Raw genomic sequence first — 25339 nt, forward strand, 5'->3', positions numbered from 1 at the left:
TCCTGAAGTCGGTATATTTACCAAGAATAGGTCGTTTTCAAGGAAATGCACCTGGCGATGCCCGTCCAATATTCCCTGTATGTCTCGTCATATTTTTTATTTAAAAATAGAATATTAGCGATTTTTTGTCCTGAAAATGGCTGGAATTGACTGCAGCTTAAAGGGTTAACAACATTTATGTTTTGATTTGGTTCTAGGAGAGTGGGTCCGTGTACGTCGTCATTTCTGATGTTTGTCTTGCAAAAGTGTAGTTAGAAAACGGATATCAAAAAATGAAATTTAACTTCTAATTTGTTTTTTGATATCCGTTTTTATTGAAAAAAGAAAATCGGAAAACGGATTGGTTTTCCGTTTTCCGATTTTTGTTTTGAAAACGAAAAACGGGAAACGGCCGTTATCCGTTTTTGGTGTTTTGACCCCAAATCGAAAATAGAATGACGGCGACGTACACGGACCCAGGTGACACTACCTGCAGTTGCTGCAGAGTCTGAAAAGTCAAAGAAAAACTGCATTAAAGAAACAAAAAAGCACGTCAGAGAACTATACACACTATTGGTCTCAGAAAATCATTGCCCAAACCCTGCAGCAATAATCACTTAGCCTAAAGGATGCAACAAACATTTTCAAAAATGAGGATCTTGTATATTACAAGTTTGAGCTATCAGGCTCATACAAAATGGCTGTTGTGCTCATTGAATGTGCAGTAGTGCTGCATGTGTGAAACAGGCAGGCGAGACCTGTGTCTTTGCTGCTCAGTCTCAGTGAGGCAGGGAAATGAAAGGGAATTTGATTCCAGACAGGTGTTTTACTCGAACACCTCTGAGGGGCCTCTCTGACAGCGTAACTTCAAAACCCTTTGTAAAAAGTGAGGTGGGGCTGTCACTAGCAAGTCCCCACTGATGTGTCACGAAGCTTCACATTTGTAAGTATTTACTTATTCATCCGTATCTGTTTGTTTGCATTTTTTATACTGTCTACTTTCTACTTTGGGGTTACGGGTACCCTACATAATCAGTGAGTTCATCTTAGCAAAAAGTGGGTGACTAATTCTCAATTTGCCATCAGTGTCCATTGATGATTTCACACTTTTAACTCCCAGTAAGAGGTTCGATCCTGTCTGCAGCCACCATTGCTGCTGGATGTTAAAGATACTCTGGCCTCTGACATTTATTGAAGCCTCATCTGTCAGGCAAAGTGAACCTACTCAAATTCCTTTGGAACATTTGGCCTTTCTCTGGCTTTTATGATTACGTTTTGATTTGTTGGTTTGATAGATAGGCTTTTGGTGCCAGCCAGTCTCATTTCTGTGACCGACAGTGTGTAGTAATTAATCACCAACCCTGTACTTATGAGATTATTAATACCTTAGTAATAGACAGTTAATTCTTAGATAGGAGACAGGATATCATGTGGATTTCTTCTGTATTTCAGTGAGTCATTTCTCTGGCTGCGAGATATTGACTGTCTTGTTCATATTTCATCAGAGTTTCTATCTCTTTTTTTTCCTCCCTTAAAATTACACCTGGTGCTTACAATATTCCCAACACAGATAGATCTTCATTCTTTTAGTCATATATCACTTCATTTGAAATGCTGTTAACTCTCCACACACAAATTTGACTTCAGTCAACAGATTAGTTACCTTCTCCCATTTTTTTTTCCACCTTCCTCTCATTTTTAGTTTTTCTAAATCTTTCTCTCACTCTCTCTGCCTTTCCATTTTCACGCATCAAAAGAGCTTGATGGTTTGACAGGACGGGCCCTAGAAACTTGCCGCATCCCTCCAGACCTTCCAGTCTCTGCTCCCTCATTGAACTGTTATCTGCCCCATTTCTGGGCTTTTCCATGGCAACTAGGATCCAGCAAGCGTGTGAGCGAAAAGAGTGAGGTCTCCAGTGGAAGCAGCATCTTGTCTCAGACAGCTGTCTGCTAAAAAGACAAAGGGAGGAGAAAAAAACAAAAAGGAAAAGGAAAGTTTGGAAAAAGTTGTTTTCCCCCTTTTAGCATGAAAAACAACTTAAGTGGATGCATTCACCACACAGTGATCGACAGCTGCATTCAGCTAAACCCTGTGACCATTCTCAGTCCTTGACCCGTGGGTCTCAGCAATGCTTTTAAAAACACTTGTATTACTAAATTTCCGTTCTGTCTAATGACAATGCTCTGCTTACGAACACAGAACAATTGTACTCTCCACTTGATCGGTTCCTAAGCAACCTGTTCACTTGACGCAAGCTGCAACTACTGACTGACAGTCCTCAAAGTTTCATCTATGGGACCCCCTCAGTGGAAGTAACCCACATTTCACTCTATTTTAAGCGTAATGTCAGATGTAAGGTCTTACCAAAACATATGGGTCTCTCTCCTCAACATGTATCAAATATGGACTATTTCCCTGAAAGCCAACATGTACACTTGATTTCTTACACAAGAGTGTCTCCTCACAATCCTCAGCCTCTCCTCTCCAGGTTCGCCACTTGGATGTGGAGCGACAGGGCGACTTTAAAGTCGGGTTACGCCTGTGTCTTCCGTAGGATTACACCAGAATCCCAATGGTTTAAACAGTCACACTCTGCCACTCAAAGCCAGACATTTTCGTTTGCTGCGTTTATTAAAGGAGCTCGGGAGTCTGTGGTGACAAGTGAAGCGTTTTGTAGAAACGGAACGAGGGATAGAGGAGAACAGAACTCAGCAACAAGGGCTTTCCTTTTTAAAAGTTTCAGTCTCGAGACTTTCTTAGCCTTTGTCACTCTGTTTAGAAATACAGTCACAAACATAGCCGAGGGACACAGTGGCCCCGAGGGCTGGCAAGTAACAGACAGCCAAAGGCAATCTGTGAGCGGCGATAGCCATGACTTTATGGGAATGTTTCCTATTAAGACTACTATTTGGGAGGAGGATAGGGTCCTCCCCATCTTTAGTGCTTATAAAAGTTGATGCGGGTGCTTGGTTTTGCTTTTTCACATCCAACATAACGAAAATGGAGGAGAGGGTTGGTCAGAGTAAAACGAGCCAGAATCATATGGTTAGAAATTGCTGAAAGAGGCACTGTCCACTTGGAGGAAGGTCTCTTGTGCATAAATGTATTGTTTTTCAATGCACTCGTGGTGTTGTTTCACATTTTATGTTGAATACATTTTTGTGTTTGATTATGAATAATTTGTTATTTTAGCAGTTCAATCTCTGGCTGATGTGGCAAACTTGCTGCAAACAGCTGCTGATTTATCAAACAGTCCTCGAGCCACACCAGTGTTGTATTAGTTTAGTTTTTGGTATCTTTGTTTTTGGCACTTGAGCTAAATGTTCAGTAAGTCGCTACCTCTGTCTGTACTATTGTGTTTTGGTTTTTTTTTTAGTAAAAACAAATACCTTCTGTGGCCAAAAATGAGCTATAGCACCAGAGAGAGGGAAAGACCAAAACAATGTTTTCCACAGTGGCATTTGATACATTGTTAAAAATATTGATTATGGTTGCCAGTAGTGGAGGAATTGAGTGTTGTGTTGCAGGGTACAGAATAGCTGTCCTTCAGTGCAGCTGTCCAATAACACGCCATTCTATTGTGCAACAGTAGAAAAATAGTTACAGTAAAGGAAAAGACACGCACTAAGTGAAAGTAAAAGTCGTAACACACCATTAATAATACAACATCCACTGGTTTTGCAAATTCTATATGTCATTTATGATAATGATAGACACTGAATATATTTATTTTTTCGTTACTAGAATATCATTTATAAAAACTGATGGTGCAAGCTGACTGTGTGTGCTGAAACACTCCACGGAATACACATAATTTTCTGTTATTCATTTAACTCTGTCTTTTTTGCTTTAGTTTTGAGTATTATTATTTTTATTTGTTTTCATTATTGCCATTATTAACTTTCTTAACTGCATGATTTTATACTTAACACTGCTATAATTAGATAGTACACTTGCGAGGGATGATGATGTTTGTTTGGTTTTAATAAATGTGTTGCCTCTTACACATTAAAACTTGTATATGTATATATATATATATAATTTTTTTTTAAGAGAGCGATATCATCCATGTTACCATCCCAAAGGTATCATGTACATATCTGGACACTGCTGATATGTCTGCCTTGGTTTGTCAGTGCACCCATAGCAAACAACATTCTTCCATTTCTTCATTCACTAATGTCTACCATAAATTTATTCAGTGGTTTTTCTGCAAGCTAACAATAATATCCCATGTGAACAACAGCACTTATCACCGTGCAAGATTAAGGCAGCAGTGACAAAACATGCACATCTTTTCCCTCCGCCTATGGTTTCTTTAGTGTAGTCCAGCTTGTAAAAACAAAGAAACGCTTTCGTGCAAACTGCCTCCTCTGTCAGCTTTACTGTTGTTTATCTATTCCCTCTGTCACTCTCATCGGTGAAATGCTTGGTGAGAGTATGGATCCGGTTCATGACAATCCATCATTTATGACAAGTATACACAGTAATCTATTTTAAACAGCAGGGTATGATGCTGATGATGCATGGCAGAAGAGGCTATATAGTATACAAACTTAGGGGCGTGCATATTGATAATCAATTTTCTTCATTTTAACCACTGCAGGGGGAAAAAAAAAATCATCTTTCCTGGAGTCACACTCTGTTGCAGTCTTTAAACTTAGTGAATAATATGCGTTGTGATTCTCTGCATTCCACAGTTTCACAATACAGACAAGCGCTACATTGAAACACGATGATGGAAATGCATCTAACAGTGTTTTTAATTGGCGTCCATCCTCTTAGAGTACAATGGATTGCACGATATGCTGAAATAAGTGATGATGCAAATATGCCCAAAGCCTGATTGTATATTGAGCATCGCTGTTTGTAACCCTGAAAAAACAAATAGATGTATACCTTTGTGACAAATAGTAGGGATGTAGAACACAAAAATAGAACTAACCTGCTGCAGTTTCTCTTCGTAGTCAATCATGACAATATTTTCTTCTTCTGTGTCCTCCTCTTTGCTTGAATTGTTAAAAAAAGTGGCATGTGTTACCATGGCAACGTGGCCACTGTCCAGTCACACTGGTCCTTGATGTAGCCCATGACATTTCAAAATTCGAGATATGTGTGCCCTGCAACAGTTTATCAGATGAAAATGTGTCATTTCTTTTGGTAAACAACTTTATTTAATAGAAACCTTTATCTATGTCTATCTAATTAATGTAGTGGTTATCAACAGGCTCTATTGAGTTCTCTGTCCTCTAAACTGCCATTCATTTCTACTCTGCTTTGCCTCTTTCCCAGTCTGTCGCTCCCGTCATCACACGCTCATCCCTGTGCTCTCAGTGGCAGTAGGCCCATGAATTCCAGACCATTCTTTGGAGATATCTGTGGGCTTTCTTCTTGCTCCCAGCCCACATTGCTACAATTTCAATCTGCCTGCCGGTTTGAAGGGGATGCCAGGTGCTTCTGGCTCAACCATATGTCCTCTGACACTCTGTCTTGGGGATGGATCGAGCAGGGGAGGAGAGGGGGGTTAAAGATGAGGGTATCTGGAGCTACCTCTGAGAAAAACTCTCCCGAAAACTCCCTAAAGTTGGCTGACATGTGGCAAAACACAACCCACCAAAACTAAACCCCCGTTCCTAATTCCTCTTTGCGCTAGCCCAGAGAGGGGTTGAGATATAGGGATGGCAGTGAGTTCTTCAGTGGGTCCCCATGGGGTCGGAAAAGCAGATCCTGTTTCAGTGAGCCAGTTGGCTTGGTGTGGCGCAGTGACCGCATCGCCATCTTCGGCTCAGAGTCTGTCAGTCAGTCACAGTCTGCTGGTCTGCAGCTCCAGTGGTCAGGCAGGAGTTCATTCTTTTCTGGTGTCTTTGTCTGAATGTTTCTCTGACGGCCAGACACTTCTTTCAACTCTGAAACCTCAGTCTCTGCTTCTTCCTCTTTTTCCGATCCAGGGCTGTGATTCTGTGTTGAACTGGTCACACCACCGTTCCAGCTGCTCCTCCTGCCTCCAGGTAAGGCCTGTAAGCCCAGTGATAGTTCTGCTTGCACAAAGGCATAAAAACATGCACATATACACGCAGCAGAGTTTTAAGCCACTTGCTGCAAAGTAGTAGCATATACAACAGCTAAATGCCTCCTTTGATTTGTATCCTCAAACTCTCTGGTGCAGTAACCGTGGAGGAGCTTTTATGCTGAGACTAACATGCAAGACTGTGTGTGTATCTGAGATTTTTTGTCATTATGCCACACAAAACTCATATTTTCTCTCAGGTCCATGCAACCCAGAAGTGACCTAAAGTTACCAGGACTGCAGGATGTATTGTGACAGACTTTAAATGTGAGGAAGAGGAGCTCTCATCGCCCATCACCTCTGTGAGATGAAAGGCCCTGGAAGCAGCCAGCCACCCTGCTGGACACAGCTCAGCTGTTATAAGAAGTGTTTGACAGGAGTGGCAGGTACTTGACCTTCTCTCTGGCTTTTTCCTCTTTCTCACTTCCCCTCTTCTTTCTTTCTCTCTCTTTTCTCACACTCTCTTGCTTGGTGTCACTGCTTGGCCACAGGCTGGCCACTCTCGCCCCCAGCCTCTTGGGTGTTGTCAGAGAGCTAACAGTCCCAGTCCGCTGTGCTGTGGCTGCATTTGTTGTTTGTTCACCCCCACTGTTTTTCAATAAGTGCAACTGCCGAAGCCTTGTGGTGCTGTTGATCTTGCTGGTGTGCAGTCGTGCATGCTCTGCCATATTACTGCAGAGGCTAAGGTCTCAGGTCTCAGGGGGATTTTTGGGTGAGCTAAAGTCAAAGGTCAGGAGAAGACGGGAGAAAGGAGAGATGGATTCCTGCTATGTAGATAAGTAAAGGCAAAGTCTGGGGCTCAAGCTGCATCAACGTGTGTCTCGTTACTGACGTGGAGTTTCGTGATGATCATGACAGACTTACAGTGGCAAATGTGCTGGGTTACCTACTGTATTCTGAACCTAGATCTGGGTGGGGTAGGCAGTTGAATTTTTAACAGCCTTGATGCACATTTCCATTTCTCCTGCAGACAATGTCCCATGTATTCATCTCTCCTAACAATGGCGAAATGTCAGCGTACTTTCAGGCTGCTCTAAATTAAACATTCATCCCTTCTGAGTATACAGCTATAGAACTGGCCTTGCCATCCCCTCCCACGCTATTTTTCTATTTTTACATATAAGGATTTGTCCAAATGAGAAACAATACTCTGTCTCTCACTTTGGACCAGATGGTCGTGGTGTAGTGTTTTATTTCTGCTTTACTAATATAACAAATATCAGTTGACTGGCTTACTTTCATGGTCACATCCCAAAAGTCCCCGGCCTTGATATGTGCAATGGCCAAGTTGAAGACAAGACTTAAGATGGGGAGTGGGATATTTTATTAATGGGAACTATTAATATTCCATCGCAGTGGGACGATGGTCTGTTTCTTTTTGCAGAAGCATAATGAATAACTGAGCGCCTCCATGGTGCCCGATTCGTCAGCATGAATATTCAGGCGCTGGTAGTGTATCATGGGAGTGTTGAGAGCCTCTTCTCTACCCAGTAGTGGATCACACCCAGGCATTTTACTCACCTCTCTATTCCTCTTTATTTCCTTCTATGCACACAAAGGCAAAGCGACTCAGGCCAGTAGCATCTTGGGACCGGCGCCTATAGATCTGATGTTTGGCTCTCAATAACAGCCCTCCACAGAGGCCGGATTGATTGATTACACTACTGTGGCTTTGTGTGGGTTTTTAATTGATTGATTAATTGCAGGCCTGGGCTGAGATGTGATTGATTATGAATAGTCAGCAGTGGGTCTGACTTGGGCTGTCAAAGCCCACAGGGTGAGAGGTGAGCTCGTGTGGCTCCTGTAGTATGTTCCTCCTTTTATCCAAGAATCCCACTTTCATCTGCGATGCTCGGTAGAGGCACACTTTGTCCTCGCCCTGGTCACCTCTCTGGAGCTCTTTCTCCTCCCTAGTTTCAGTGAATATGTGTTTGTGTTCACATGTAGTGTTGCCTGGAGCTCTGTATGTCCTGTTCTGGTGAGGAATGTGTTCAATAATGTCAGGTCTGTAGCATTCAGCAGATACAACAAAGGCTTCCTGACAAACCTCAAAGACTTACCTCTCATGGATCCCACGCAAAGAGATAGAAACAGTTCAAACATAAAGGGAAGAAGGACAAAGGGAGGGGAAGAATAGAGAACACATGTGACAGTGAGGAGTGAAAAAGAAAGAGTGACCCCACTCTAGAAATCCCATTCAGATATAACAGTGAAAAAGAAAATAAACCCAGAAAGAAAGAATCAATTTGATTGCACAGACCAGGAAGTGCAAACGGTTAAATGCAGTGACAAGCAAACATTTCAACAGTAGACCTGTCATTTTCAAATGATACACTGTCCCACTAGGCCAATAAATAACAAAAATCTATGCTTTTATTGACTTGGAATTCAAGATGACTGAGATTAGGGGCGGTTGATGTGCTACAACCGAGACATAATGCTTAGATGTATTGCAGTTGTTTCTTCAAATTTCATTAAAGTCTGATCAGTGTTGTTTCAGAGTACGTTACAGATAAACAGGTGAATGTATTAACAATAAAACAAACAGGGAACAAATGAATGAACAAACAAAGAACAGACAAATGAGCCACCGAAAAGCAAAAGAGCAAAGAAACAACTGATTGAAGAAATAAATGAAACAATGAATGGACTACAGCCACTAGTATAGGGATGGGCAAAGTGTGTTTGCATCCGTCACAGTCTGTTTGCCTGTAGTCTCCCCAGGCAGAACCTCTATTCAAAATCACGGTTTTCTTCTTCTTCTTAACGTACAAGATGCTTTACCTTGACAGCAAGAGACTTTGTTTATTCACTCATCAAAGTAGAAATAAAGCAAGAATGTGCTTTTAATGTGCTGTATCTTCTGAACATGTCTCTCAGGGGAAATGTTACAAGTAGTTTGGAAGGCACAAATGTTTTTCTGATAAATGTTCTCAAGTTTCTATAGGTAAATTCAAGAATAAAGAGACCAAACTCAGTTAAACACTGAATACATGCACCTTTTTGATGGATTTAACCAGCTTGTAGTTGATTATGCAGGTAATAATTTTGCTTATGATCAACTGTATAGTCAGTACTTTTAATACTTCGTCGCCTACACACTGTCAAAACCCCATGATAGAAGTAAAAGCAATTCTTGTCTACTTTTGTGAGCTGTTTTTGGAGAAACCTGCTTCTAAAATATGAGATAATGTCTGGCATTACAATGCCAGTAACCATATTATGCCACTCAATTTTTTAAACTGAATTTATTAGGGGAAGCATAGCAATTTAGCGACATAAAATAATGAGCCATAGATGACTTTTAAATATTGACATTTTCCTGTAGACAGTGTATAAACGTCTGTTGATCTTTTACTCATTCCCGTGTCTGTTACCTGTGAGAATCACCAATCAGTGTTTTAACTTCTCACTGTTAAAGACTCCTGTTTAAAACCCAGTGTTTAGAGAATAAAAGTCTTCTGTAGTTTAGCACTATACATGCATCCCACCAGTCTACTGTACGTGCTTGAAATGCTACTTTAAGGAATGCAGTTGCTTCCAGTTATTGCTTGCTTGCTTGTTTTCTCTCAGATGTTAGTTGTATGCTAATTAGCATTTGACACCCGGACGTCATTTGCTCTGTTACGATGGATTGATTGAAAAGGCCTCCTATTAGCGTATAAAGCTGATGCAGACACTAGAATTCCGACTTAAATTACAATCAGGTCGCACTTCCAATTGAATCAGTTGTCATTTGACATGCAGTTTGAGACGGGTCACAGCTCCTGATGACTTGGCTGATCAGCGATAAGCATTTTAGACAGATGAATTTCTGGCATGTCAGAGATTTTGGTCAGCTGTCTTGCTGTCTGAGCAGTTCCACTGTCCAATTTCCCACAAGGCTGCTGTCAAAGGATGTGTTACAAACTACAGTGAGCTTGTTATAATAAAGTAATATTTTTCATGTTGCTTCTGATTGTGGTTTTAATTGAGACTGCTGGGATATAAAACTTTGTTGCGTAGTAGACAGATTTTATCTTATAACATCTTCTGACTGTTCCACGTTTTCTGATCTGGTCTAAAGCCACAACAATGGTGAGGAAAGAGCAGTGAATCAAGAGCAACATGGGAAGCTTTGATCAACAGTTACATGGACTGATGTGTAAAAAACCAGAAGCAAGACTGAGCTGTCTTATTAGGATCATATGACACGCGAGACCTGCACCTTTGTTTCGACTCAGAAACAACTTGCTGACTCTGTAACACCTACATCCAAAGCTTGCCACACATTCTTTCTGAATACAAAGAAGCAAGACCCCAGGCAGGTACGAATTGCATCAGGACCAGGTCATACGACAGCTAGCAAAGGTCTCTCAGGCATGAAGACTACAATCGAAGAAGGCCAGCCTTGTAACATTGAGACGGCTGATCCTCTTTGTCAAACAAGGGGCTGAGGCACAACCAGAAGCAGTCACCCTTTGCTTGTCACCCAGATACAAGTGAAGCCTGAGAGCAGACCCTGATTGCCACAGCCTCTCTGCAGCCACACATCATCCTCTGGATCACCTCTGCCAGGACAATGATCATGGCTTAGCTGATTCCCATAGGACGAGGGAATGGAGGCTGCCTTAGAGGGAAGAAGAAGTACTGTACATAGAGCAGGCAAATGTGTGCACAGAGGCAGGATGACAGTCCTCTATGTTGTGGAAGTCGGCTGTAGAGGCTCCCTTGGAACTTCCACTCAGCACTTCCTGAAGTCCTTTGAAATTACTGGCTCCAGGCTCAAGGAGACACTTTTGAACCTGGCGGAGGAGGAAGAGCAAGAGAGTTTGGAGGTTTAGCTCAGGAGAGAGCACAGACGTCCCTACTGCTGTTTCAGGGACATAAAATCAGTGAAGGGTTGGTTTCTACAACTGGTCAGTGACATCATCAGAGAGGCATAAGGCACCAGTAGAAGTACCTGTGTTTCCATATAGTATTTTTCTTACTTTCTATTCACAGTAGAATTGCTTAAAGTAATGCTACCTTTCTTTTTCTTTTTTTGAGTCATAGTGTTGAGAGATCAAATTTGTGACTGGATGAACATATCTGGGTTTTCCATCTCATTACTGAGCCACGCAGTTAGCATCAAGACAAAATAAAACAAGTAGTATGACTAAACACAAAATGCAAGATTTTAAGAAACTTGGTGTCTGCACAGCTAGTAATATGTCCTGTTCTATATCGTCTTGCTTTACACTTTAAAAAGTCTATTTGGAATATTTTCTGTTTCCCATTTTCTTTGCAATTTTTATTCTTTAAACTGAGTTTTTAAAGCAGAACCTTCTATGGATGCACCAGTGTGTGGATATTACTTAACATAATGTGTGGGCTGGTGATATCAACTCTACTTATTAACCTTAATGTAAGGCAAAATGAACAAACTAATGTTTAGCTCTGTTCAGATGGATGCATGTACTTAACTGATTTACCACAGTAATTAATAAGAATAACATTTGTTATGTGTAATATCTTACAAATCTGCATTGATGCAAAAGCATGCATTCAGAACTGATAACAGAGCATATGCTACAATAACTGATGCGGCCAGAGGAGAGAGATTGACTGTTTTTTTTTAAAGGGCTGAGTAAAGTAAAGTGATGTGCCTTCGACTGAAATTTTCTTGCAGAGGTCCAAAAGGTTCACAGTCACCCCCTTCACATTTCCTAATGCTGTCTGCTTTCTCCTTCCTGGACTGTCCACAGAGAGATGTGTGAGTGGGCCGCGTATCATAGCCATCTGTCAGCCACATACTCCCAGATGTGGTCAGTGGTATTAAAGGTGGCATGGTAATATATCAAATTCCCATATTCTGCAACAGAATAGACACAAGTCAAGAAGAGTCAAAGACCACAAAAGACAGTGCACCTCCTCATTAAAATGCACCCTTTGAGTCTTTCCCTACTTATGTGAACAGCACTAAACATGCATTCATTCTGTGATATCAACTTGTACTTCCTAAATATGGATTCCTGCTGGCCAGACATATGCCACAACTTGATGCTGCAGAACAGCATGGAACTCTTAAAGAGTGAACCTGAAGATAGAGGGCACATTGGTAAACTTTCCACTGACTGAATGGAAGTTAAAGCCCCTGAAAATGTTACCTCAAGTCCTAGATATTTTTCACTGACATAATTATAAGATAATGGCCCTGCTTTAATGGCTGAATTGAAACAAGTACAAATCAGTATGCTGGCCACAGACGCGTAGGTGTCTTTGAGCACACTTGCTCTTTGGGTTCATATAGGTGCTGCAGCACAAAGTGCAAAAGGGCTGGCTGAAGTGGAATGTACACTCAGGGAGAAATTTATCAGGACCATCTCCTAATTCACGCAATTATCCAATTAACTTATCATGTGACAGCAATGCAGTGCGTGTAATTATGCAGATACAGGTCAGAAGCTTTTGTTAATGTTATCATTAAACATCAAGTTAGTTAAAAAAAAAAAGTCTGAGCGGAAAAAACAATTCACTAAATGTTGAGATACAAAGGCTACAGCAGCAGATGACTCCGTTGCTCCACTCCTGTCAGCCAGAAGCAGAACTTCTGCGCACTGAGGCACAGGCTGATCAAAACTGGACTGTTTAAGACTAGAGAAACGGGGTCTAGTCTGCATGCAGATGGTAGGCTTAGAATTTCAACAGCATGCATTCATCGACCTCACGTATCTTGTGTCAACAGCCCAAGCTGGTGGTGGTGTCATGGTGCAGGCAGTGGTTTCTTTCCACACTTTAGGCCCCTTAATACAAATCAGTCATTGTTTGGATGCCACAGCTTATCTCAGCGTTGGTGTGCATCCATTTAGTAATTTATTTTCTAATGGTTGCTTTCATGAGATTATACAATTTCCCACAGCAGAGGTCTTAAATTGAAACCCACTGACATGTCAGTGATTTCATTGAGCTTCTTCAGTGACCTGATCTGAATCCAATACACCTTTTTAATGTGGAAGAACAGAGAAGTTGTTGCATTATGGTGCAGCTGACCAATCTGAAAGTATATGTGATGCAATCATGTCAAAATCGAGCAAAATCTCCTCCTTCAGAAGTCATGATACCAATAACAGTGGGCGCATTAAGAGCGAAGTGAGGCCTTACTCAATATAAGTATGGTGTTTGTAATCAAATGAGCATAAATCAGTTATAGACTACATAGACACTAACACTGTATGCTCACATCATACATATATCTAGATGGAAGTTATAGTCTGATCACATCGTTGATGACAACCCTGACCCACTCTTGGACCCGATTGCATGCAATTTACACTCTGTCACCAACTGCATTGTATTTTTTCACAGACAGCTGGTGGACTCGCTCGGACACTGCAGACAAGAAAGGTCCTGTCATGTGTTTCAGTTCAAATCAACACCATCAGTATATAGCCTTAGGTGTGTGCTCTGATGGGTGTGTTGCTTAAATTAAATCAGTGTCTTATGATGACAGTCTCTTTCTTTGATTCCCCCCCCGTGTGTGCTCTGCCTTCCATCTGCAGCTCTAAAAGGTCTATTTTGAGTTCTCGTCAACATTTACATTCTAACTTGAGGTAAAACTGTTTCTTGATTTCATAAAGTTGTGGCTTTAGTGTTATAGTATGGGCAGCATCAGCAGTTTCGTGCTGCAGTGATATTTCCCAGTTGTTTTGACTTTACTGCCTACACTGTAAAGATCAAATATTTTTGACTCTGTTTGCCGTTCATTACCAGTGGTCCTCTCCGTTTCTAACATTTCTTTGCCGTGGGTTGTCTAAGATGTTTGACTATCAGCATAAACATGAGCAGCTGGAATTTATCAGATACATTGGGGACAGATTTAAATGTATAGTGGGTTTAATGTTTGCTTTGGTAGTTTGCTGTTGGTCACATTTGAGTAAAAATATTCCATTGCAAGTAAAAGTTCTGTAAGTTAAATAGCACTGTCCAGTGGTGTCCACCATAGGGCTCAGGCCCATCATGAGGGTCACCAGATACATCTGATCACCTAAAAATATGTCTTAAGTGCAGTTCTTCTTGAAGCCACCTGCATGGTTCGTGCACATACCAAATGCTGTCAACAGTGAGCGCCACACTTATTGCATATAAGAATGCATTTAAAAAAACAGATGAAATGCAAAAAATTGAAGTAATAGAACTTAGTTGCTTTCCACAACTCCTCACAGGTACCTTTGTCCAGAACTTGTCAGCAACTTATACGAAGTGTCAAGGAGGCCTGTGATGTGTTTAGGTGTTGCTTTGTAATGTAGAGAGGTGCATCAGGTTTTGGCTTTGGACTGCTTGTAGGTTCCCCATGGGGCCCAGCAGCACAACCAGTAACGGAGTGAATGTTACTAACCCTTCCTGCTTCCATTAGAGACAGAAACTAGAGGATTACTGCCAGGGGCAAGGCTAATGACTGTCATGGCCACAGAAAGCCGATTTACTGAAACCGTGGCAGGGAGGCGTGAAGCCAAAATCTCCCACTAAGTCTCAGTGTGAGGGGCCCTAATAAAGGAGACACCATGCTCTATCGTTTGCTTTCTTCGGTGGAAAGTTCTAAAAATGACAAAGAAGAATGTGTAATGTATGCATACTTCAAGTTTTTCTACCAGAGTGTGACCAAAATAACAAACAGAAACACATTGGAGACAATTGTTGTAAATGTAAACATGGAAATGGTGATTACATTTCCTTAGAGATATGAAACTATCTTTCTTTTTAAGAAATTCCCTTCAATATTTAAACTGAGAGAATGCAGGAATAAATAGTTCCACCATCATTATTAACTCATAAGACATAAATCTCAGAAAACTGTTATGTCATAATTAGGAGGGTACAGAAACAACAATGCGATTGTGACATCAAAAATGTTGACTCCGTTTGAAGCTCCATGCAGGAACCTGTCAATATTCATGTTTTCAATGTCTGAGTTTGGTTTGGCAAAAGCATTTTTCTTAACTAGGACGTAGTCGTTGAAAATGGAGGAGATGTGATTTGTAAGTGGGGGGTTGCACATGAAAAGGTTTTTGTTGGCATGTTAAGGAGCAATACCCAGTGTGAGACGCGACGCTGAAAGCAATGAGAGCCGTCCCCACTGCCAGGATGCCTTTATATTCCACACGACACCGTCGAGAGACACTTCAGCTTGGTGACATTTAAGAATATCTGATCTGAGGAATTTCTTATCGTTTACTGCTGCTTCTCTTATTCCATCCATTTTCTTCCCCTCCTTCCATGCTTCCTCTGCTCCCCTTCCTGTCTAAATAACACACACACACACACACACACACACGCAACACACATGCCTGCATGCCTGGGCATTGATTTGGCTAGTTCAGAGTGTACAGGGGCAAGAGAGAGCACTCATGGAGAAGTTTGTACAATTGATCTCTGGAGGGCTTGAGATGCAAGACCTGCTCTCTTCTTCCTCAATCTCACTCTCTCCCAACCTCTCACGCTCACTCTCTTCTTTTGCCCTGGTGTGTCTTCGGGGTGAAAATGTTTTTTCTGGATTACAGTAAAGGCAAGGAGGAAAACAAAAATGGAGGACTTTGCTGTAGTGGGTTAGTAGGTACAAGATCTCATCTGTGGAGTTTGTGTACAAAGAAAATTGAGAAAAGAAAAAAAAACTCTTCTCCCTGGTGGAAGTATCTTGGTTGACTTGGCAGTGTTCTGCTGTAGGCAATGTGTGTCAGCTTGCAGATTAGTGATTTCTCCTGTGTCCCCTCTTTTAGGGAATTCTGGGTGCTGTAATTGAAGATGTGCATCTCTTCTGTTCGCTATTTAGTTACACTTGGTGTGTACCTGTTCATGCCGCGTATTCACAATCTCTCAATATGTGTCAACATCTTGCAACATCATTTTGCAACTCTGTGTGTGTGACTACAATTGATATTTTTATATGAACAATACATCACATGACTGTCTTTGATTGCTGATGAACCGACAGAATTGATGCTGCTGTTGTTGCTTGAGTGTTTTGATTCTCTGCTGTCTTAATGCTATTTTCCGCCAACACTAAAAGGAAAGCAAAGAGTGGAATGGTCAGAAACACTCGAAACAAATGGTAGTGTTGACGATAATATGTTGATGTCGCATTTGCAATTTGATTCTGCTGCCCCCAAGTGGCCAAAAAAAATCTGTTATCGTGGATACAGCAATTAAATACTACCCGCGTCGAAGACCGCCATCAAAAGCTCATAAAACATTTATTTATTTATTTTTTTTTTGAAAATGCAGATGGGATTATTTAAGAGAATACTCTAATGAACTAGTGTTGGACTTCTACCACCATGGTAAAATGTTTTTTTATATGCGTAGTTATGTAGCATCTTTTTTCACTGACCTGTTCACACATGCAGACACACTATCATCAGGTAGCACGTCCTGCAATCAGGAGCAGCTTATCTTTTACGGTCTTACCTAAAGACAGTTTGGCATGTGGATGAACTGAGGCTCAAACTGCCATCTTTGTAATATTTAACTTGAGCCACAGCTGCTCCAAACAATGTCAGACTAATGATGGACAGTTTTGTTTTTTTAAATGAAGCAGAGATATTTTTTATTCCATGCATTGTTTCGTGCTAAAACCTTGTGCCCACATTAGCCACCATACAACTAAATTGCCAACAGTTAGATAGGAGCTGTTATACCAGCAGAAGTAAATGTACCCGTGAGGTCATAAGAACAGCTCTAGGCTATGCATCAATTGTGCAATAGTGGGTAAACCCCATACAGGAGACTTTTGCGTGCATCACGTGATGCACATTGCCCCGAAGGTAGTTTAATTTCCAAAGTTGTAGTGTAGTAACACTGATTCAGGTGACATAACTGGAGGCAGTTTATCAGATTTTGCACTGGTCCTTGTGGAGCCTTAAAGCTTTACACCACTTTTTTTTTTAATGCTCCTCGAGGCTTGTAAAAAGACTAATGTGTAAAATCAGTTGCGTTTCAGTTCATTACATACAGCCTGAGTTAAAGTATTAGATCCTCTAGGTAGTACTGAGATGTTGTTCTTAGAATTTTTAAAGCACACATCATCATAATATAGCAGCATGAATACCAGCTGTCAGATGTCCATTAATTTTAAATATCAGGACATTTTCAATACTTGTCTGTGTGATTGACAGCCTGCTCTGTATGACTTTAAATGGAACCATGATGGTGTCATACAGATGCATTACACTATGTTCATAATTAGATTCACTTCTTAAGCCAAGAATAGGCACAATATAAGTCAAAAGATTTTTTTCCCTTGCTTTCTTTGATACCTATGGAAGCCAAAGTTATCAAAATATGTAGTTGTGCTTCATTGTCTGTGCATCATTTCAGGGACTGTGAGTGAAAAGGCTTTTTTTTTTGGTTCTTTACAATTTTAAAAACTGTATATCACAAGCTGGAATGTCTTTGTGGCCATCTGATGTCTGACTGCATTTCCTCTGAAATCCCTGTATATTTGTGAAGGAGGAAAGTCTGGCGGAGGATTAGGGGAGAACAGCAAACTGCCAAAATCTGCACAGCCTGTCAGAGTTTGGAAAAGAAAGCGACAGGAGAGGAAAAAAAAATGTCAAGAAGGAGACTGCAAATGAGGCTTGTTTCAATAAGGGGATCGATGGGGATGCAGGAAAAGATGTTGTGTGCATCGATGATAAGTGTCCGCGGGCAAACACGGGAGGGTAGCAGCGGGATATATGTGCATGTAGGAGGGGGGGTGGAAGCTGAGCAGTGGAGGTAGCATGAAAGAAGTGAAGATAGAGTGTTGCAGGTTAATTCTGCAGACGAACAAGAGTTTTTCCATTCCCAGTGTTGGTGTGATTTGAAAACAATTCTTCTAATTAAAGTGCAACAGTTGTACAGGGATGGATAAAGACTGCATGAGAAACAACTCAACAAGAAAGGGTTATATGATACTAAATTGACTATGTGCTGTATTTCAGTGACGTCGCTATCAAATCGTGGTTTCCTTTTATATAGAGCTGTGTTGATGATCATTCACGGCTGCCATATTTGGTAGGGAACCTCTACAGGGATGGTAATTATTTTTAGGCTGCTGCCCTTTGTGTTATTCATTTCCCTGGCCTAGACCCTTTGTAGGAAGATGTAATTGTTGGGGACAGCCCTTCAGCAGTTGTCCATGTCAGAGGGCCTTGTGGGGGTTGTGCTTTTTACCACAAGACCCAACATGGCAGATCAGCCCCAACAGTTGCCCTATTTCTGAGAAGCTTCATTTTCAAAGTGTATTATTTATTTGCACTCTCTCCTCCAAGCTGTCTGAGCTCGTACAAGGTGCAGCCTACTTTACATGTACATACATTGAATTGGAGCTTGGTGAGGAAGAAGAAGCCCGGTATTCCCCCAGCCTTGATGTCAGTGGTGTTACTAACCACCTTCTCTCAGTGGTGGCAGCTAATATGTTGAGAAGACACTGACCCTGAGCTTATGGATGAGCTGCTGAGAACCCTTCCCTCATCTAGTCATGATATCATTAGTCACAGAAACGGGACTTAGTGTGGACTGGGCTATAGATTGGTTTAAGGCTCGGAGACCATGAAATTCCTGTCTTCTGTTCTGCCACCATTGTTTTGGTATTATAATGTTTGCAGTCAAGTGAGTGCACACACGCTAGAGGAATATACTGTACAGTGTATTTTCAGCCTGTAGAACAATGGGATATTGATTTATTTTTTTTTTATAGAAATAGCGCAGATATTCAGACATTTCTTGATAGGTGTCACTGTATGTTTATCAGCTACTTGTTTACCGATGTGTTCACACTGACAATAAGACAGATTAGCTGCCAGAGTGGCAGAGTGTTTTTTTATTTAAATGTTTTTTTTTTTTCAGAGTGCCGATGGCAATAGGAGGGGATCTCCTTCAAATGTTTCTCACCGCATGCCATGCCGTGTTAAAAATAGTCACACAAAGGGTGACACTGAGCCATCATGTCACTTTTGGGGATCCGCTCGATGCCGAGAAACAACTGGAACCCTCCTGTCTACCCATCGCTAGAGGAGAGAAATGTTGTTTGTCATGATTGTCCACCTGGCTCTTGTGTTTGTCATGGGGCAATTTTCTGAAATAATAGGTCAAAAGCATGCAGACGTAAGCCATAATCATGCTGGAAAAGCATATTAATAACATAATAGATTGGCTCTGACTCATTTCAGATATTCTGTTCTTCTGGCCCGACTGGAGAGTGCTGAGGAAATACAAATTCCTTAATTTAATTTCAAGTTTGGATATTTTTGGCGATTAGAAGCATGTTTGCCAGCAATAAATCTCACATTTTCCATGTTTTTCTTTTTGTTTCAGTGACAAGATATCTCTTTGGTGCTGCTCATAATTGGTGTTGGATATTTCCAGTTCTGTAGAAGCAAAGCTTTTGCAGCAAAATATAACAATGTCTGAACAAGTTACAACAGCAGGTAATGTTTCCTGAATGAAGATGGAGATAGCGCGAGGATTTAACAAGTCCCTAACCCAAAGCTCCTCTCCTCTCCATCTACTGTCTGCAGTGGGGCTCTTGAGCATGTTGTTCACACAGAGGCACATCCATCTTCTTTTTATCCCAAATTACTTGCCGTCTCTGATTCTCACTCCCCGTGTAAATGAAGTGGGTGTGAGAGGGCGGAAAGCGGTGGGCTGATGGATCTTATTAAAGGTGTTGCATTGATAATCAGTGGAGAGACAACAAGATATGGGGTGAGAGAGGAGCAGAAGGAGGGAGGCAGGGATGGGGGGGGGGGGGGGGGGGGTAACAACAGAGACGTCTCTGTTCGCAGTGGCAAGGTGCCCTTGAGAGGACAGAGACAGAAAAGGCAAAGAAAGACGGAGGAAAAAAGGACGGAAGACGAGATAGAGGAGAATGTTGAGCTGTCACAAATGCAGCAGTGATGTCACTTTGGTTTATCTCCATCAGTGCGTCTTGCTGACCAGAGAGGCAGCTCCACATGTGTGAGCTGAGTGAAACTCCATGTTTACGGAGGGATAAACGTTTGTGGAGTTCTCTCTCCCTCCCTCTCCCTGCATTACTTTTCCTGGCCATACTCTGGCCTTCCATTTAGGAAGTGAGAAGGTACACATCTTTATTTATAAATCATGGAGCTCCCATATCTTCCACTTGGCCTGTTTGGTTACAATAACTCCACAATTCATTTGCTTTTTTCTGCATGCCCTCAGGGTCTCCTCTGTCTCTGCCAAGGGTGAAATTTTTTTTTTTTCCTGTAAGATGATGGATTTTTCTGTTTGCTAGTTTACATTGAATAGGGCTCATTCTCTCCTTTGCATTATCTATTCAGTAACACTTCAAGCTATGCTTCATTACATACAATAAACAGAGCAGCACTTTGACTGGGGACTCGTTGCTTGGAGGGGACAGGCTGTCTGTCATGCTGTCCTGTCCCTTAATAAGATCATCTCCACCTGCGAAGATGTTTGGCCTGGAGGAGGAGCAATTGTGATGTTGTCTTTTTTCAGGAAGACAAATGTTGAGGAGGCTGCTGGTTAAGAATTTTTTCACACTTGAGCAACACATACTTTTAAAGAATAACTTAACAACCCCTGAAAATCTTTCCCAGGCTGACATCACTTTGGGTGCAGCTGATGTCAGTCTTGGAAGTCAGTACAAACAAGACATGTACAGGAGTAATACACCCTACATATAAAGCACATTTTAAAACACAAAGCGCAGCAAATTTGACAAAAGCAGGGCAGCAACTTTATAGAAGATGAAATAGCATTAAATATCCAGCAATAATTAAAGATAACAAAGCAATTGTACAACAAGGTAGCGTTGTTTTTTCTACACCGACAAATCAGTTAAAGAAAGATGTTCTTTCTTTTACTGATTTGTCGGTGTAGAAAAAACAACGCTACCTTATAATTATATGTGACAAAATGAACAGTTGTAACAAAAAAAATTTATGTCTTGCTATCTTAGATTGTCAAGTAAGGAAGTAAAATATAATGAAATATAAAGAGTCCGAACAATTCCAGGCAGCATGGACCGAAAGAATAGCTTAAAATTTTGACTTTTGACTTTGGTACCTTACTGCCACACGTTTTGCTCACCTCTTTTCTCTCGTTTTGTTGTGAAGAAATTCTCGCAAGGCCAACTTTTGCGATCTTGGAAGTTGAGTTGAGGTGATGTGGGATCAGGAAGGAGGAGAAGTGTTTGGTGCTTGTACAGAAGGCATTATACACACCCTGGTACACTGCATGCTAGAGGAAACACACTGAGCCTATGAGCTTGGCTTTATTAGATCCAGGCATAAAGCAATGTCAGTTACAGCTGGTGTGCAGACTTTATGTAATCACACAGCCTGAGACTGTCAAGCAGCTGCAAATGCACACATACACAAAGACTTATACATCCATACTCACACATTCATCTCTGAGGTATGAAAGCTTTGCATGTTAAATTTTAATGTTTATTGTATTTTTTTCATATAAAATCCAATCAAAACATTGATAATGTCGCCACAGGCGTTACTATTTAGCTGGATAAGACTAATTTTCAGTACTTGCAATTTCATATCTTTAAGATTTTTACTCAGGAATAATTGTGCCATTATTGCATACTTTTAATAATTCACATAACCTATTGGGAGAAGAATTTTCATGGTCATTAATCACAAAGAAGACTCTTGCTCTTGTAAAGCTGTACTTGCATACAGTACCAGTCAAAAGTTTGGACACATCTTCTGATTCATGCCTTTAATTTATACATATTTCTTTGTATTTTATCTTCTACATTGGAGATTAATACTGAAGATTCACACTTTTTTGTTTCCAACATAATTCCATTTGTATTGTTTTATAGTGATGATGTCTTCAGTATTAAAGGCATTAGAGGAGATTTAATTTCCTACAGCTTTGAACGTAGCATGCGCATGCGCACATACAACCTCTCCCTCACCCCCCTCTAACCTCCCCCCTCTTAACATTTACGAAGAAACGCCCCCCTCCAGAAACTTGCGTAGGACTCGTGAAGTTGTCTTTTACGGCTGGGTCCCCCTGGATCTTTATCTGCCATTATGTGAAAAAAGATGACCAAAGCAAGTCTCCAGCTAACTACGAAGCTATACCAAAGCAACACATACAGAAAACACGTAAGTCCAAGGCGTACGTAATCTACGTAACTAGGCCTGAGCCGGGAGATTTTTGATTGACAGGAAAGGAAGCAAACCAAACGCCTCGGTCCGAGCGCGTTGATTGGCTGATGTTTTTCAGGTCCTGCCATGTCCACAGTTTTTTTTTTTTTTTAATTTTTAATTTTTTTTAGAAACCATACAGCCATGGCCATAAGTTTGGACACAAGTACCATGACACTTGTGAATCTTAGAAAATACCACAAAATTGTCACTTACAATACAGTACACAACTCCTGAAAACTATATTAAGTTTCATATTTTAAAAAAAACATCAAAAGAGTTTGGTGTCATTTTGTTATTCTTACCAAATTCGGTTTTGAAAGTACTGCATTTTTTTGTTATTTTCTTCTAATATTATGTTTTGGGAACAAAGTTGTTCCAATTGTTGGAATTTATTGATAATATATCCCTTGTTGATTTGTTGACTAATTAAACTGGTGCTGTCAAAAAATATTAGTTATGTTCTGTAATAGACATCAAAACAGACATAGTAAGTCATGCTGTGTCCAAACTTATGGCCATGGCTGTACATACAAGTCCACTAAAGGTCAGTATATTCATTTTATGTGAATCAGACAAATTAAACAAACAAACAAAAAAACCCATCCTCCATAATGCCTTTAATCTACAATACAAAATTAATTAAATAAAAACCATTGAATGAGACGGTGTGTCCAATCTTTTGACTGGTAGTGCAGGTAAAAGCTAATGTCGAACAGCTGCTGCAATTAAGCAAAAAGTACAACTGAGATGGAAAGGAATTTAATTAGTTTTGGAAATATTTGATAAAAAAAATACTCATATTGGGCAAAATTAAACTGTGACCACCGCTTTATGAAAATTAAAGACATAGTCAAAGTGGTAACATTTTATTCTGAAAGGGATATTAATGTATTAAATCAGGGGATCAGCAAAGTTAGCATTGGAGCTATGAATGTTTGCACAAAATTTTGTACCAGCCAGTGTTAGAATTGGGGAGATTGTTGAGATATTTCAGTCTTGACCAAACAGGCCAACATAGAAATATGCCACTAGCATGGCTAAAGCTCCTCAAAATACAGACCTACATTATTTAAGTGTACTTAATTATTTTCTTTAACACTTGTGTCAGAATCTAGACAGACTTTTTCGTGCTTTGAAAAGACAGGAAATGAGGGCATTGACATGCAGCAAAGGCCCACATCCAAAAACAAACCAGAGATGTCAGGATTCACTCTTAAGCCACCAGGGCCATTGTTAAAATGAAATGCAACACAATAAGGACATTGAAATGGAATTGGACAAACTTCATTTACCGAAAGAAGTTTATTAAGACAACTGCTGTGAGAGAAAACCTGAGGGTCTTCTCTGTGCCTCAGCTGTCTGCAGGGAGGATTTTGTAGTTGAGGTGAGAATAACAACAGGGGCCACAGAATTGGATGAAATAGAGGAGGAAATGTGTAAGGCATTAAACTTTCCCTCACATCATGCGTCTATGTGTTACATCTCACGGGCACCGATATAACAGTGTTCTCTCGCAGTAAATTACACATGAAAACGCGGGGTCATCCTATATTCGCAAACTACACATAAATGTCATTACATATTAAACTGTGTGTCTCTTTGACTGCTGCTATCTGTGCCTCAGCCTCTGTTGTGCTGCCTCCCCATCTCTCTCTCTCTCTCTCTCTCCGTCTTTCTCTCTATTTTCTGTTCTTTTTCTCCAGAGGAGATTAGAATAGCAGCAGTCGTGAGGGAGTTGTTACCTGGATTTAACTCGACTGGTTGCTTCCATGATTGTTGATGATGGTTACTTAAAACAGTAATCCAGTGGTTAATGATGGTTCTCTTGGGGTGGTAGCGTGGAATTAGAATCACCGGGAGGTTGTGTTTTGTATCTACTGACTACATTTGAAATCTCATTATTTTTAGAGCTTCATTTAAATGGATTTCTTATCTTTCAAGTAAAATCTTTATAAATGGAAATAGCAACAAAATATGCCTCCCTAATAATGGGCCAACATAATAAAACCCTTTATCAGAAATATACTGATGAGTGACAACATGAAAACCGCTGACAGGTTAAGTGAATAACATGGATCATGTAGTTACAATGCAAAGTTCTGCTGTGAAACTTCAAATCCTGCACGTAAAGGAAGCTATTTTCAGCCTTAATGCTGTACGTGAGTCTGCTAATTAAATCAAATCCAGGGTGTCAGTATAGCAACAACCTGAGCTCATCAAAGTGCTGTACATGTATTCAGACAGGCAGCAAGAAGAAAAAAACAGAAAACTTGTAAAAAAAATCAATTTGCAACACTAAATAAAACTGTACAAAACTAAAAGCATAAAAGCGAGAGAGCAACATGTGGGACGTATTTCTAAAATAAAAGTAAATGTAAGATATTAGGACCATTAAGAACAACCAAAAGTCATTGAGATGTTCATCTTGAGGTTTTTCTGGATTTTTCTTGATACTAAGGTGCAATGGCAGTATTCCTGACAAGTGTGCAAGAATTAATTTGAGGCATTCTTAAATTTGAGCCATAGTTATTTGTTCTTTGTTGTGTTCGTCAAGCTGCATGAATGGATGTTATTCATCCGTGTTGTCTTTTCTGGTTACACATGAGCACTAGAGGAAGGATCTGTATCTGTTAGATAATGGAAGAGTGTTTCAGTTTATGGTGAAATCTGGTCTGTTTGACTGGAATTACTGAGATGCACACCATACGCATGTGGCATTTCTCCTTCTAATCTTTGACATTAGAGCTCTAATTACAGAATGATACTGCAGATAAGTCAGAGGCACTTTAATATCTTTTTAATGTGATTAATGAGCCTTGCGGCATTTGTGTTGAGTTGATAGTTAAGAGTGTCTTCAAACACCAGTGGGTGAAAGCGTGTGGGCCTATTGAACGTGCTTATTGAATGTTATCTGAGCCGCACCTTGATGTCTCCCCAAGTTGCCCATTAGCTGAAATGTGCGAGCGAGTGTGTTTGCATCCGCTGCGTGTGACTGAGTTTCCTTTTCGGAGGAGGGAAACGGCGCCTCTTGAATCATTGGAGCGTGATGCATCTGTATGGCAGCAAGTTGGGCCTCTGCAGTCACACAAATGCTGCGACACCCTGCTCTGCAAATGTCAGTCCCTTCCAATTAAATGG

Source organism: Acanthochromis polyacanthus, chromosome 21, assembly GCF_021347895.1.
Source record: "Acanthochromis polyacanthus isolate Apoly-LR-REF ecotype Palm Island chromosome 21, KAUST_Apoly_ChrSc, whole genome shotgun sequence".
Lineage (NCBI taxonomy): Eukaryota > Metazoa > Chordata > Actinopteri > Pomacentridae > Acanthochromis > Acanthochromis polyacanthus.